This window comes from Dendrobates tinctorius, unplaced genomic scaffold (genome assembly GCF_039654945.1).
Source record: "Dendrobates tinctorius isolate UK_male_01 unplaced genomic scaffold, ASM3965494v1 ptg000160l, whole genome shotgun sequence".
Classification (NCBI taxonomy): Eukaryota; Metazoa; Chordata; class Amphibia; order Anura; family Dendrobatidae; genus Dendrobates; species Dendrobates tinctorius.
In genome coordinates this window covers 115,512-128,972 of record NW_027361827.1, presented here as the reverse complement: position 1 = coordinate 128,972, position 13,461 = coordinate 115,512, and positions in this window count along the sequence as shown.

The following is a 13,461-nucleotide window of genomic DNA, read 5'->3' as shown; positions in this document are numbered from 1 at the left end:
GTGGCAAGGCACAGATCTGGCCAAGGTTACAAAAGAATTTCTGCAGTATTCATGGTTCCTAAGAGCACAGTGGCCTCCATAATCCTTAAATGGAAGAAGTTTGGGACCACCAAAAGTCTTCCTACACCTGACCGTCCAGTCAAACTGAGCAATCATGGGAGAAGAGCCTTGATGAGAGAGGTAAGGAAGAACCCCAAGATCACTATGGCTGAGCTCCACAGATGCAGTAGGGAGATGGGAGAAAGTTCCACAAAGTTAACTATCACTGCAGCCCTCCAACAGTGGCTCAACAGAAGCCTCTCCTCAGTGCCAGACATATGAAAGCCCACATAGAGTTTGCTAAAAAACACATGAAGGACTTCTAGACAATGAGAAATAAGATTCTGTGGTCTGATGAGATGAAGATAGAACTTTTTGGAGATAATTCAAAGTGGTATCTGTGGAGAAAACCAGGCACTGCTCATCACATACCCAGTACAATTCCAACAGTGAAACATGGTGGTGGCAGCATCGTGCTATGGGGGTGTTTTTCAGCTGTAGGGAGTACAGCGATATCCTGGATGAAAACTTCTTCCAGAGTGCTTTGGACCTCAGACTTGGCCGAAGGTTCACCTTCCAATAAGACAATGACCCTAAGAACACAGCTAAAATAACAAAGAAGTGGCTTCAGAACAACTCTATGACCATTCTAGACTGGCCCAGCCAGAGCTCTGACCTTAACTCAATTGAGCATCCCTGAAGAGACCTGAAAATGGCTGTCAACCAACTTTCACCATCCATCCTGATGGAACTGGAGAGGATCTGCAAGGAAGAATGGCAGAAGATCCCCAAATCCAGGTGTGAAAAACTTGTGGCATCATTCCCAAGAAGACTCATGGCTGTGCTAGTTCAAAAGGGTGCTTCTACTCAATACTGAGCAAAGGGTCTGAATACTTATGACCATGTTATATTTTAGTATTTCTTTTTAAATAAGTTTGCAAAATTTTCTACATTTCTGGGGTTTTTTTCAGTCAAGATGGGGTTCAGAGTGTACATTAATGAGAAAAAAAATGAATTTTTTTGAATTTACCAAATGGCTGCAATGAAACAAAGAGTGAAAAATTTAAAGGGGTCTGAATACTTTCTGGACCCACTGTATGAGGGGTTTTGTATGACAAAATGTACTTTTGAATGACTCCATTCATTTTATCATGTGATACACTGGAAAGCCGGCAAACAATTTAGTGTGAAAAAATAGCAAAAAAAAAAAATGTGCAATGCCACATTTGTTTTTAGGATTTTTTATTTACCAAGTTAATTATATGGTAAAATGACCTGACAATATGATTATCAAAACATTCACAGGGTTTTGGTTTTTTTTTAACCAGAGAATTAAGTCATATTTGTACAAAGTAAAAAAAGATAAACATTTCGATTACCATTTTCAAGACTCGTAACATGTTTGACTTTAACGGCTATATGAAAGCGGTTTTTGCACCCTGAGCTGACATTTTTATCAGTACCATCTTGGAGTACATACATATTTGATAGCCTCTTTATTGCAATGTTGCGGTGGCCGAAAAAACATTTTGGTGTTTAGTTTTTTTTCTAGTTACGCTACTTACCAATTAGATTAATTTTATATTTTCATAGATCTGACTTTTACTGAAGTAGCAATACCAAATGTGTATTTTTTATTTTTAATCAGGAAAAGGTTGGCAATTTAAACTTTAAAAATTTTTTTTTCATTTTTCACTGTATTTATTAGTCTCCTTAACTGTAACTGTCGGTAAGAGGTTAAAGGGGACCTATCAACAGTTTTTACAATAAAAAAATGCATTTGTTAACTTGATCAAACCAGACCTGATGAAGATGGTGTGCTCACTAAGAAAATCCAAATGTCAGAATGACTGTATGGTGAAATAGAGAAAAATATTTTAGTCTGATCATTGAGTTATTCCAAAAGGTTATGAAAAATTCAGCTTTGCTATGTCAGTGTGGCCCCCTACATCCATGCCTCCTGCTTTCCACATTATGCATTATATAAATCAGCTAGAAAAGCAAAATGTAAAAAATTCTTACCGCTGCAAGTTTGAATTGTTCTAAACTGATTTGGACCGGAGCTTCTGGTTGCCTTCCACGAGGCTGCATGACAGGATAGACCGGTGCATTAATTTCTGCCGATGATACGTTGGTGGAGGAATCGTCTACTATTTCTACAGAAATTGGTCTGAAGGACCCGAAAGGTAAAATGATCAACAACGCGACACAGGCTAAATGTACCAGCCAAAATCTTGCGGCCATTCCTGCGCTGTAGACTCTCACACTGATCACTCCCAGTCAGGGTCTTGCATTTCTAACCTGGCTGAACATTAAACCTGTCCAAACAGGTCTTGTGTACTTACAATTCTCTGTGCAAAAATGTACAAAAAAAAAAACAAGCCCACCAAGAACATGTCAGAAACATAATGTACTACCTAGGACTTCAGGGCATAACAGAGAGCGCAAGAATTAAAGGGGAGTTCTGCCAATAAATGAGGCTCTTTTGAATAAAGACTACAGACATTTTATATGGTCGTGGCCAAAGGTTGAGACTGACACAAATGTTACTGTAGTTTCCACAAAGTTTGCAGCTTCCCTTTTCATAGTATCAATTTGCATTTCTTTTGCGATTGTTCTGATCACTTTTCAGAGCAATCTAAACTTAACCAAAATCGTTCCTTGACATTAAAATGTAATGTAATCACTAAAACCCAATTCTAAGAAAAAGGTTTAATTGTTGTTAAGAATGCGTCAGAGCGACCAATAAAATTAAGCAAGTTCTAGGACCAATCCCTAATGAGGACTGTTATGGGATCGGTTCAACGCCAGTCCAGATCTTGCTCTGAAATGGCAGCAAGCAAATGTTAATGCATTATGGCTTCATTAAAACATATAATTTTTGCGTACGAGTACTATCCATTGTTTTCATGGACAACACTCATACACATGATAGTCTATGCCCGATGTGAATCGACCCCATTTACATGTCCTTTATATTTTGCAGACTGAGTGGTCTGCGGTAAATCATGGAGACATGTTCAATTTTGATCTGAAGTTCGGATCAAAATTGGTAATGCAAGTCTATGTGCATGTGAAAAAAAATCAGACTGCCCTTGGATGACATCAGATTTTCACTGACCTTCAGTTGGACAAACTTTTTTTCTCCATGTATAAGAAAAGCCACTATCTCCAAGAAAAAACATCAAGTAAAAACTGAAATTCTACAGATAGTACAGGAATTTGACAGCAGAGGACCAAGGTAAAGTTATTTTCTCTCATGAAGCACCCTTAAAATGGTATAGAACATTTGGAAGAATCATTGTCCTGAGTCATACCAACAGTAAAGCATCCTGAGGCCATTCATGTGCGGAGGCTCTTCATCCATGGAGGGGGCTTACTCACAAGGACACTGCGATTACTGAAGAATGGCATCTAAATCTCCTCCAAAGGCATCTTCTCCAGGGGAACGTGACGATGATGTGGAGCTGAGAGGTAGTAGAAGCGTTCACCATCCTGATAAGTATCCTGAGTTGTACCTGGCTCCTGCTGGCGCCTTGTGCCTGTAACAGCAGCTCCGGTGACGTAGAGTCCCCTCGACTTCAGAGGAGCTGCTGCGGTGAGGGCTCCAGTCTGCTAGGGCTTGTAGACACAGGGGAACAAGATCATCAGTGAGAAGCAGCGGTAGCCATCTTGCTATCCCCTGAAGGTGGTGGTGGTGAGGATAGACACTGCAGGAGACATCTGCACAGTGGGTAGTCTTCCATAAGAATGCTCAGGTTGCAGCCGGCTTCCTTGGGAGCACGGCGGTGACTGCACGGAATAGAGCTACCCCGTGGTTCACTGAGGGCTGTAATAATCTTTTATGCTGGAAAAGCACAGTGGCCATCTTGGGCCTTGAACAGTGGGGTGCACACCTTACGCAGCTAAAGGACTGCTTCACTCACCCAACAGCTACTTAGGCCTCTTTCACACATCAGTTTTTTGCCATCAGTTGCAATCCGTCGTTTTTTGAAAAAAACGGATTCGGCGACTGATGCCGCTGGATCCATTTTTTTCTCAGACTTGTATTAGCGACAGGTAGCCGCACATTTCATTCGTCGTTCGATGGATCCATCGGAAATTCTATGTCCATTGGCTGGAGACAAGGCGCAAAGCAACGTTTTTTGTCTCCGTCGAAAAGTCGTACAGCGACGGATCCGTCGCTAGAATGGACGCCTATGGGCGACGGATCCCTAGTAAGTCAAATGATGGAATCCAGCGACGGATTCGTTTTTTTTTAACTGAGCATGCTCAGTTTACCTCTGGTCACTGGTGTCATCTGATGGGACAACTGATCCAATCATCCGACACCTACTACCACTAATTGCAGTGAGAGGAGTGGCGGATGGGAGTATTCCTCTGCCGCTCCTGCGCTGAATATAAAATGAATATAAAATAATAAAAATAAAAAAAAAAATATGGGTCTCCCCCTATTTTTGATCACCAGCCAGACGAAACTCACAGCTGGGGGCTGCAACCCTCAGCTGTCAGCTTCAGCAAGGCTAGTTATCAAGAATAGAGGGGATCCCACGCTGGTTTTCTCAGGCTGGTAAGGGGCCATTTATCTTGGCCTCCCTCGGCCTAAAAATAGCTGCCAGCAGCTGCCCAGAAAAGGCGCATCTGTTAAATGTGCAAATTCTGGCGTTTTGCCCAGCTCTTCCCTACTTGCCCTGCAGCAGTGGCAAGTGGGGTAATAAGGGGTTAATGTATCCTTGCTATTGTAAGACAATAAGACACCTATCCATTACTAATTTTAGAGTTATTCAAGGATTAAATAAACACACAAACAATAATAAAGTCTTTTAATGAAATAAATAAACACACAGGTTTTCCATCTTTACTGTTCTCCTTATCCAATTGAAGCCCTCAAGCTCCTGAAAGAAAGAAATAAAAAAACAACAATATACCCATACCTGTATGGCAAAAAGTCAAGTCCCACGGTGTAATCCATATCTGGGGGGTAAATACTTTACAACTGGGAGTGGTGCTAATGCGACCACTCCGGCTGTAATGCACGGAGGAATGAGATGCTGAGAGCGGAGGTTCAGTGACTAGCGCTGACGTCACTGAAGCTCCGCCCCCTCACAGCCTGACCTGGAGTGAACTCTGAAGCATGGGAAAATGCAAGGGAAGAGGTCAACGCAGGTAATGTATCTATTCTATTCTTTCTATCTCTATTTTAAAAAACGGATCCGTCAAAAAACGGACGAAACGGATGAAAAAACGGACACGACCGATCCGTTTTTTTGATGGTTCCGTCAGTCAGATCTGCTGAAAAAATGGATCCGTCGCATCAGTTTTTCACAATCTGTGGCAAACAAAAAAAAAAAAAAAAAAACTACAGACCATGCCTGTAATAAACAAACACATACAACCCCGCACAGACTCCCGCACAGCCCCTCATACCCCCGCACAGACCCATGTAATACCACAGCCGCCGGGGGGTAGCTTCTTTGGTCACTCCAGTACTCACTCACTCGTCAGGGCACAGCACATCCACAATGGCTACAGGACTATTTAATCAGTACCAGCAATACATCTTCATCTCTTCCTCTGTTACACACGTATGAACCACACAAGCAAGCGGACACGCCACAAAGAACACGGCACTTTGACTCTTCTTCCTGAGACCGACTTCAGCCCTTGAAGGTACCTGTCTAGTCCGTTTAAGCTCACCCCTTTATGGCACTGTTGCTCCTGTACATGTCCTAGGTTTGCAGCTCACTAGACTTCAGGCACAGCTCCCGTACTCCAGCTGCCACTTCTACTGCGGGCTCACCCACTGACCTCCCTGGCTTGACAATTCCAGACACGGGCTGGTTTCCTCAGACTGGCTTTGTTGTCACTTCAGCTATTCGTTGCTAGCTGACTTGACTACTGAGACTCCTCCGTTAGTCTCCCTAGTCCTCCAGTTCCCAGTCTCTAACTGAAGGACCTCCAGTGACCTTCCTCACTCGCTACTGCTGTAGGCATCTGCTGTACTCCACTGTCCAGTAACGCTACCCCCGGCTCAACTAGCTCAAGAGGGAAAACTATCTCATTTTTGCTCCTGGCTAGCCACTCAGCTAAATTAACCCTTCCAAAGGCTTTATCTAGTTTTGCTCAGTGCCCCATCTAGTGTCACTTTTCTGGTATTACAACTAACTCTAAATCTCTAACTATCATGTGGCTGCAAACACACACACGACATACATACAGCACACAGGCATGTCAGAAATACAGATAATATACAATAACGTCAATATTTACAGGGCGAGGCCCTGACCTCCTTACACCCGCATATCCCCGCACACCACCGCATAGCCCCGCATAAACTCGCGCATACCCCCGCAGACTCCCGCACAGCTCCACACACACCCGCATACCTCCGCCCAGACCCCCGCACACCCACCGCATAGACCCGCATACCCGTGCACACCTCCGCACAGACCCCCGCCCAGCTCCACATACCCCCGCACAGCTCCACAGACCCCCGCATACCTCCACACAGCCCCACAGACCCCCCCACACATGCACACACACATAGCCTGCATACCATACATGCACACAGTGTCAGAGCATGCGCAGTTTAAAAAACGGAATCCATCACCGGATCATTTGTCGGACAGCGACGGATCCTGCGCCGATAAGCTTCCATTCTAGCAAAAATCGGAGAGCGACGGATCCGTCGCTTTCCGATTTTTTTACGTAGACAAAAAACGTTCCTATGTCCGGCGGATCCGTCGAACGACAGATGAAATGTGCTGCCATCCGTCGCAAATACGGGTCTATGAGAAAAAAACAGATCCAGCAGCATCAGTCGCCGGATCAGTTTTTTTTCAAAAAACGACAGATTGTGACTGATGGCAAAAAACTGATATGTGAAAGGGGCCTTACCCTAACTGTACATGCACAACAGGCACATTATATTATGCAATAATATAATACATAAACACAAGACCATATGTTACAACTTTCTACACAATGGTAACACATACATGTGGCAATACCATTAAAGACTAGCGATAATACATATTTCTATGTAGCAGTACCGCAGACGTTAATCATAAACATTAACTTAGCAATATATACACAATAACATAGGAGGGACAATCCTAGGAAGGGAAGCAAGAAAGACATCATATCTCACTCCCTTACATCTACTTAAGAACTTGTGGTCCATATGTGGTTTCCCAGTACCAGTTCTACTGCTGCTGAATGAGACAGTTGCCTTGTGGCAGTAGATTTGTTCCAGTGTCAGAATTAGTTTGGGCACTGTGAGATAGGAAAAGTAATACATTGCACTGTATACTGACGATTCATAACTGGCCAATGTGTGTATATGAAAGTCAAGGGATTATTCTCACAAGGTGCCATAGAAATGGCTGGGAGAAACCTCCAAGCTCAGGGCTCAAACAGTTCCGGAGGTTCCACAGTTACAAGTTGCCTAGGAAGGCAGGAAAAGCAGACACTACTGCTCCCAGCATAGTTTTCATGCAAGTCCACACTGAAATTTTTCTCCTCATAATCTCCTCCCCAAAGGAGTGAAGCCTCATCCAGTCAGGAGATATAAAGCTGCACATGTGCTCTCCTGTATGCTGGTTATCCTGTTTGCTTCTAGCCAGGACCAGATCCACGTGGGTGCCACGCCACGGACTTTGTTTAACCTAAAGGGAACAGTAGGCTCAAAACTGTAAGTACTTCCACACTTTAGTGTGGTTCACAGGGAGCCAATCTGCAAAGGTTCCTACATCAGTGTAATATTTTTTGGACTGCGCATAGCACTTCCTCTAATAACAAGTGAAGAGAATTCTGAGACGCCATAACCTCGCTTGTCTCATGAAGAGAACCATTACTTTCATATGCACAATATACTGACAACTTTGCCTTTAAAAGCGAGATTGTACCCGGTTTTCTATTTCAGTAAACTTATGTTTACAAGTTCACCTGTGTGTCTGGCTGTTTGAGATTGCACAAACACCACCGGGGATTCAAAACCTGCACCCAGACACCACCGCTAGAGGAATGCCCCTGGGGGGGTCCTATACTATCTACAAGTGTCACTTCCCACTATTGACAATTATTAACACGAGGGAAGTGTTGAGGGGTCAAGCAACCCACTTCAGCTACCGTGACATAATTATCTGCTGCCAATGGGACTACATGCCACAGCTGGCCCTTCAGCAACATCTGGTGCCTCTCCAGTGACCCACCACACATAAATCATCTTATTATTGTACATGGTAAGGACATCAGGTGGCAGCATTGCCCAACTAACACACTTAACTGGTAATCCATATAAGATATCACAATAACAGTGCACGTATATTCTCCTGAAATTTTTCTGCAATTTCTCTTTTCTAATATCCTACCTACATTGCTGCAGGGAGGAATCAAGGGAAGCAATCCAATATATAGTGCTGTGCAAATTAATTGGGACAAAGCATTTTTTTTTTTAAGTAAAATCGTAAGTTGGTTGCCAGTCAGTGATTCAAAACAGTTTTAACTGCTTTGAACAGGTGTGAGTGCCTGTTAAAAGCGGTTAAAACTGGTTTGAATCACTGGTAACCAACTTACGATTTTACTTAAAAAAATGCTTTGTCCCAATTAATTTGCACAGGACTGTAGTTGAAAAATAAAAGGATTTTGCTAGAGAGGACCCCCCAGAATCAGCTGAAAGGGAATAGTACTTTCAACAGCCAAGATGGCTGACCACCACCAGGGACATATACCTGATGACGAGGAAGGAAGGGGACAGGAGGAAATGACATTAAGCCAAATGGCTGATCTACTTCCACTAACAATCTCTTCTTGGAAAACCTCCCTGACTGGTAAAATAAAGGAGGTCCAGTCTGTGGTGGGTTTGCTTCAGAAGGACATGCAGGCCATGAGCAGTCATGTCGCTGAGGCCGAGTTGAGGGTCTCAGACCTGAATGACAAAATTCCACTAATGGTAGCAAAATTAACCAAAGTTGATGGATCTATAAATGCATGGTGACAAAAAGCTGATGACATTGAAAATAGGATGCAGAGGAACAATATCCAGATCATAGGTCTACCAGAACGTGCTGAAGGACAGCAACCAGAAAGTTTCTTGCAAAACTGGCTAAATTCCCTTTAGGAGACGAGTACCCTCCAGTATTCGCAGTGAAAAGGGCTTAGAGTCCCAGCCATCCCCCTCCTCCTGATGCCCCTTCCTTGCTATAATGTTGAATTGCAAAGACAGGATACTACTTTACGACTGGACAGGCTAAAGGACCACATCAAATACAACTCTACGATTTCCATCTTTCCAGATTTTTGAATGGAACTGCAGAAATAGAATTCAATTCTGGAAGCAAAGAAGAAACTTAAAGACAGGGGAACTGTTTACTCAATGACATTCCCTGCCCATCTCTGAATTGTCTTCAACAATTCTGCTATATTTTTCTCCCCCTGAAAGAGGCTCAGGAATGGCTCCAGATGCACCCAGAGTCAGGAAAAGGATAACTGCTATCAATTGCGCTGCTCTTCTCATATTGAACATCAGGTTTTAAATTGAGAAATATCAATTTTATATCAACGAGACTGCTTTTATTTTCTTGGCAAATATAGATAGGCCCAATGATTCCTTACACTGTGTATAGTGGTGGTAACCACCAAGATGAAGAAGCCCAAGGAATGCTTGGTTTCCTTCCCCTTTCAATGGTTTTGAGTGTTCTTGTTCTTAAGTTTAATGCTGCCAGAATTGCCTTATATTGTTACTGTTCTTACATGCAAATTTCTTCTTGTGGGTTAATTCAAAATAAGGTTTTTCTGGATATCATCCGCGCTGCTGTGAAGAATGAATGTCCAGGCGTATTGGAGATAAAGATGATGGTTTATTCTCAACGCTTTTAAAAGTCACTGAGACTTCTTCCTCATGTGGGTTTGTAGTACAGATTTAGCTACACTGCGGGTCTTTCTACTGTACTATATGTGGCAGAAGGTGAGTGGGAATTATGTTGGGCATTTTTTGAATTGGGATGTGTACTGCAATTATGCAGTGGCCCATTGCCTTCTCTCCCTTTTTTGTCTAGGTAAATGGCTGCACAATTAAAATGTATGACTTGGAAAGTAAGAGGTCTAAAATCCCCCTGGAAAACGGGTTCAGGTATTTTCACAGATCAAAAGCGATCACCTCCACATTGTGGCATTGGTGGAAACACATCTCACTAGAGATTCAGCTAAATGGTTAAATAAACAATGTTCCATACACTCCTTCTACACAAGTTACTCGAGAGACATATTGGTCCTTAACCATAAGGCCACTAGATGGGAGGTTAGAGTAGCTCAGATGGATCCAGATGGGTAGATTGTCTTAGTCAATGCCATGATAAATTTGAATATGTGTGACTGTGTGTCTATATTCCGCCCCCGGCTAACCTAGCAATTCTTCAAAATGCATAAAGTTTTGCACTAAAAAACCCTGATGCTCATGTTGTATGCATGGGAATCTAAATTAGTGATAACCCCGATAGACTACATTTGGATGGCCATCACCAGGGGTCTATTTTTCCCTCTAGTGCTTTTTCCTTATACATGGAGAGTAATAGCTGTGAGGTTCTGTGGAGGCTACACCATCCAGACGATAAAGAACATACATGTCATTCATCAACAAGGTTTACAAAGTAGAGATATATTTGGCGATGTGAGTAGACACTATAGAGCATGGGATTAGAGGAATCTCAGATTATAGCGCGGTGGTGTTGAATCTCCGATTAGATCAAACAGTGGGTAGGCCCCCTTGGAAGCTTAATCCTTTCTGGCTAAAATGGACAGGCTCTAATGACAGGATCCCGGATCAACTGGAATGTTTTGCAGAGGGTCATGTAGCCCCTAGAGATGTTAAATTCTTTCCTCAGAGGTTGTCCATCATCGACCATATCTTATATTAAAAGAATAACTTCCCTGGAGGATATTGAAGTTGAAAAACAAATTAAATGAAGCTGAATAGGATTATTGTTATGAATGAGTCACCGTAGGAGGCAAAAACAGAAATACTAGCTAAGTCCAGAAAACCAGAGAAGTTGGCAGCTATCGGATTGCAGACCCCTGAACCTATCAACAACAACTAGCAGTAGCCGTGGGGGGTTCCTACGGTGCCCTAGACCCCTCGATCACAGCCGGAGAACAACATAGCCTAAAGACAGAAAGGGAAATCTAAACTGCCCCAGAGCAGACCCCAAAGCAATAGGCAGCCCCCAAAATATAATGGCGGTGAAGCAAGATGAAAAAACACTCACACAGATAGAAAGATAGGCTGAGTAAATTATGGGGCCCAAGCTAACTAGATAGGACAGGATAGAAAAGCTGCTGTCTGTAATCCGCCAAAACCCTCTCAAAAAAAGAGCCAACAGCTGATAGGGAAAAAAGCCCTGAAGACGCTAGGCTTCAAAAAGACTATATCAGTACTCAGGTATTTTCTGAAGACAGAGCAAAAAGGAATTCAGCTCACCCCAACAGGGAATGGCAGAAATCAAGGAAAACAATGCAAAACAAAACCAAAACACAAATGCAAAAAGTAGAGCAGAAAACTTAGCTTTTGAGGAGCAGGAATCAGACTGGCCTCCTAGAATCCCTCAGAGAGATCACCAGCAAGGCAGAAGGGCGTCGTCTGCCTTATATCCAGTCAGTAATTCCCGTCACCCAGTCATCATCATCCTTCCCAGGTGCTTGGTAATCAGCCTCACTACCTTCCTTCACCAGAAGAGGGAGTTCATCAGACCTCAATGGTGAAGGGGAAAATGAACTCACAACAGTACCTCCCCCTTGAGGAGGGGTCACCGAACCCTCATCCACGCCACCAGGGCGATCAGGGTGAGCCCGATGAAAGGCACGCACCAATCTTTTGGCATCAATATCAGAGGCAGAGACCCAGGAATTATCCTCCTGACCATAACCCTTCCACTTAACCAAATACTGGAGTCTCCGTCTAGCCAGACGGGAATCCAGTATTTTCTCTACCTCATATTCCATGTTACCTTCAACCAATACAGGGTCCGGAGGTGCCACCCCAGGAACTACTGGTTCAACAAACCTCTTCAACAAGGACTTATGAAACACATTATGGATTTTAAATGTAACAGGAAGAGCCAAACGAAAAGAGACCGGATTAATAATCTCCAAAATCTTGTAAGGTCCAATAAATCTAGGCTTAAACTTAGGAGAAACCACCTTCATAGCGATATTTTTTGATGATAACCAAACCATATCACCCACCTTAAACTGGGGACCAATGGTCCTATGTCGGTTGGAAAACTGCTGGGCCTTTTCTTGGGAGAGAGATAACTTATCCACCACTTGGTCCCAGATCTGGTGCATTCTCTCCACCACAGTGTCAACATCTGGGCAGGCAGAAGGTTCCACCTGCCCTAAAGAAAATCGAGGATGAAACCCAAAGTTACAAAAAAAGGTGACATCAAAGTGGCAGAACTAGCTCTATTATTTAAAGCAAATTCGGCCAAGGGCAAAAATGAAACCCAATCATCCTGATCAGCGGAAATAAAACATCTCAAATACGACTCCAAGGTCTGGTTTGTTCTCTCCGTCTGCCCATTGGTCTGAGGGTGAAAAGCAGAGAAGGACAACTGAATTCCCAGCTTGGAACAGAAAGTCCTCCAAAATCTAGACACAAACTGAACTCCTCTGTCAGATACAATGTTCTCAGGAATCCCGTGCAAGCGAACCACCTGTTGCAAAAACAGGGGCACCAACTCAGAGGAAGATGGCAACTTAGGGAGTGGTACAAGATGAACCATCTTAGAGAACCTATCACAAATCACCCAAATAACAGTCATTCTCTGAGAGACAGGCATATCAGAGATGAAATCCATTGAAATATGGGTCCATGGCAAAGGCATCAACAACCCACTAGAGCGAGAACAAGGTTTAGACCGGGAGCAAGTCCCACAGGACTGCACAAAATTCCTGACATCACGAGACAAGGCGGGCCACCAAAAAGACCGACTCACCAGATCTCTAGTACCAAAAATACCTGGATGACCAGCCAATGCAGAGCAATGAACTTCAGACATCACTCTCTTCTTCCACTGGTCAGGAACATACAACTTTCCACTGGGACAACGCTCAGTTTTGTCCTCCTGGAACTCTTCCAGAGCATGTCTCAAATTGTGCGAGATGGGGGAAAGAACTACCCCTTCACCTAAGATGGTAGCAGGCTTGGTCACCACAGGAGAATCAGCAAAGAAGCTCCTAGAGAGAGCGTCAGCCTTGACATTCTTAGTGCCAGGAAGAAAAGAGACCACAAAATCAAAATGTGTAAAAAACAAGGCCCACCTAGCCTGTCTAGGGTTCAAGCGTTTGGCCGACTCCAGGTAAATCAAATTCTTGTGGTCAGTGAGGACCACGACTTGATGTTTAGCTCCCTCCAACCAATGTCTC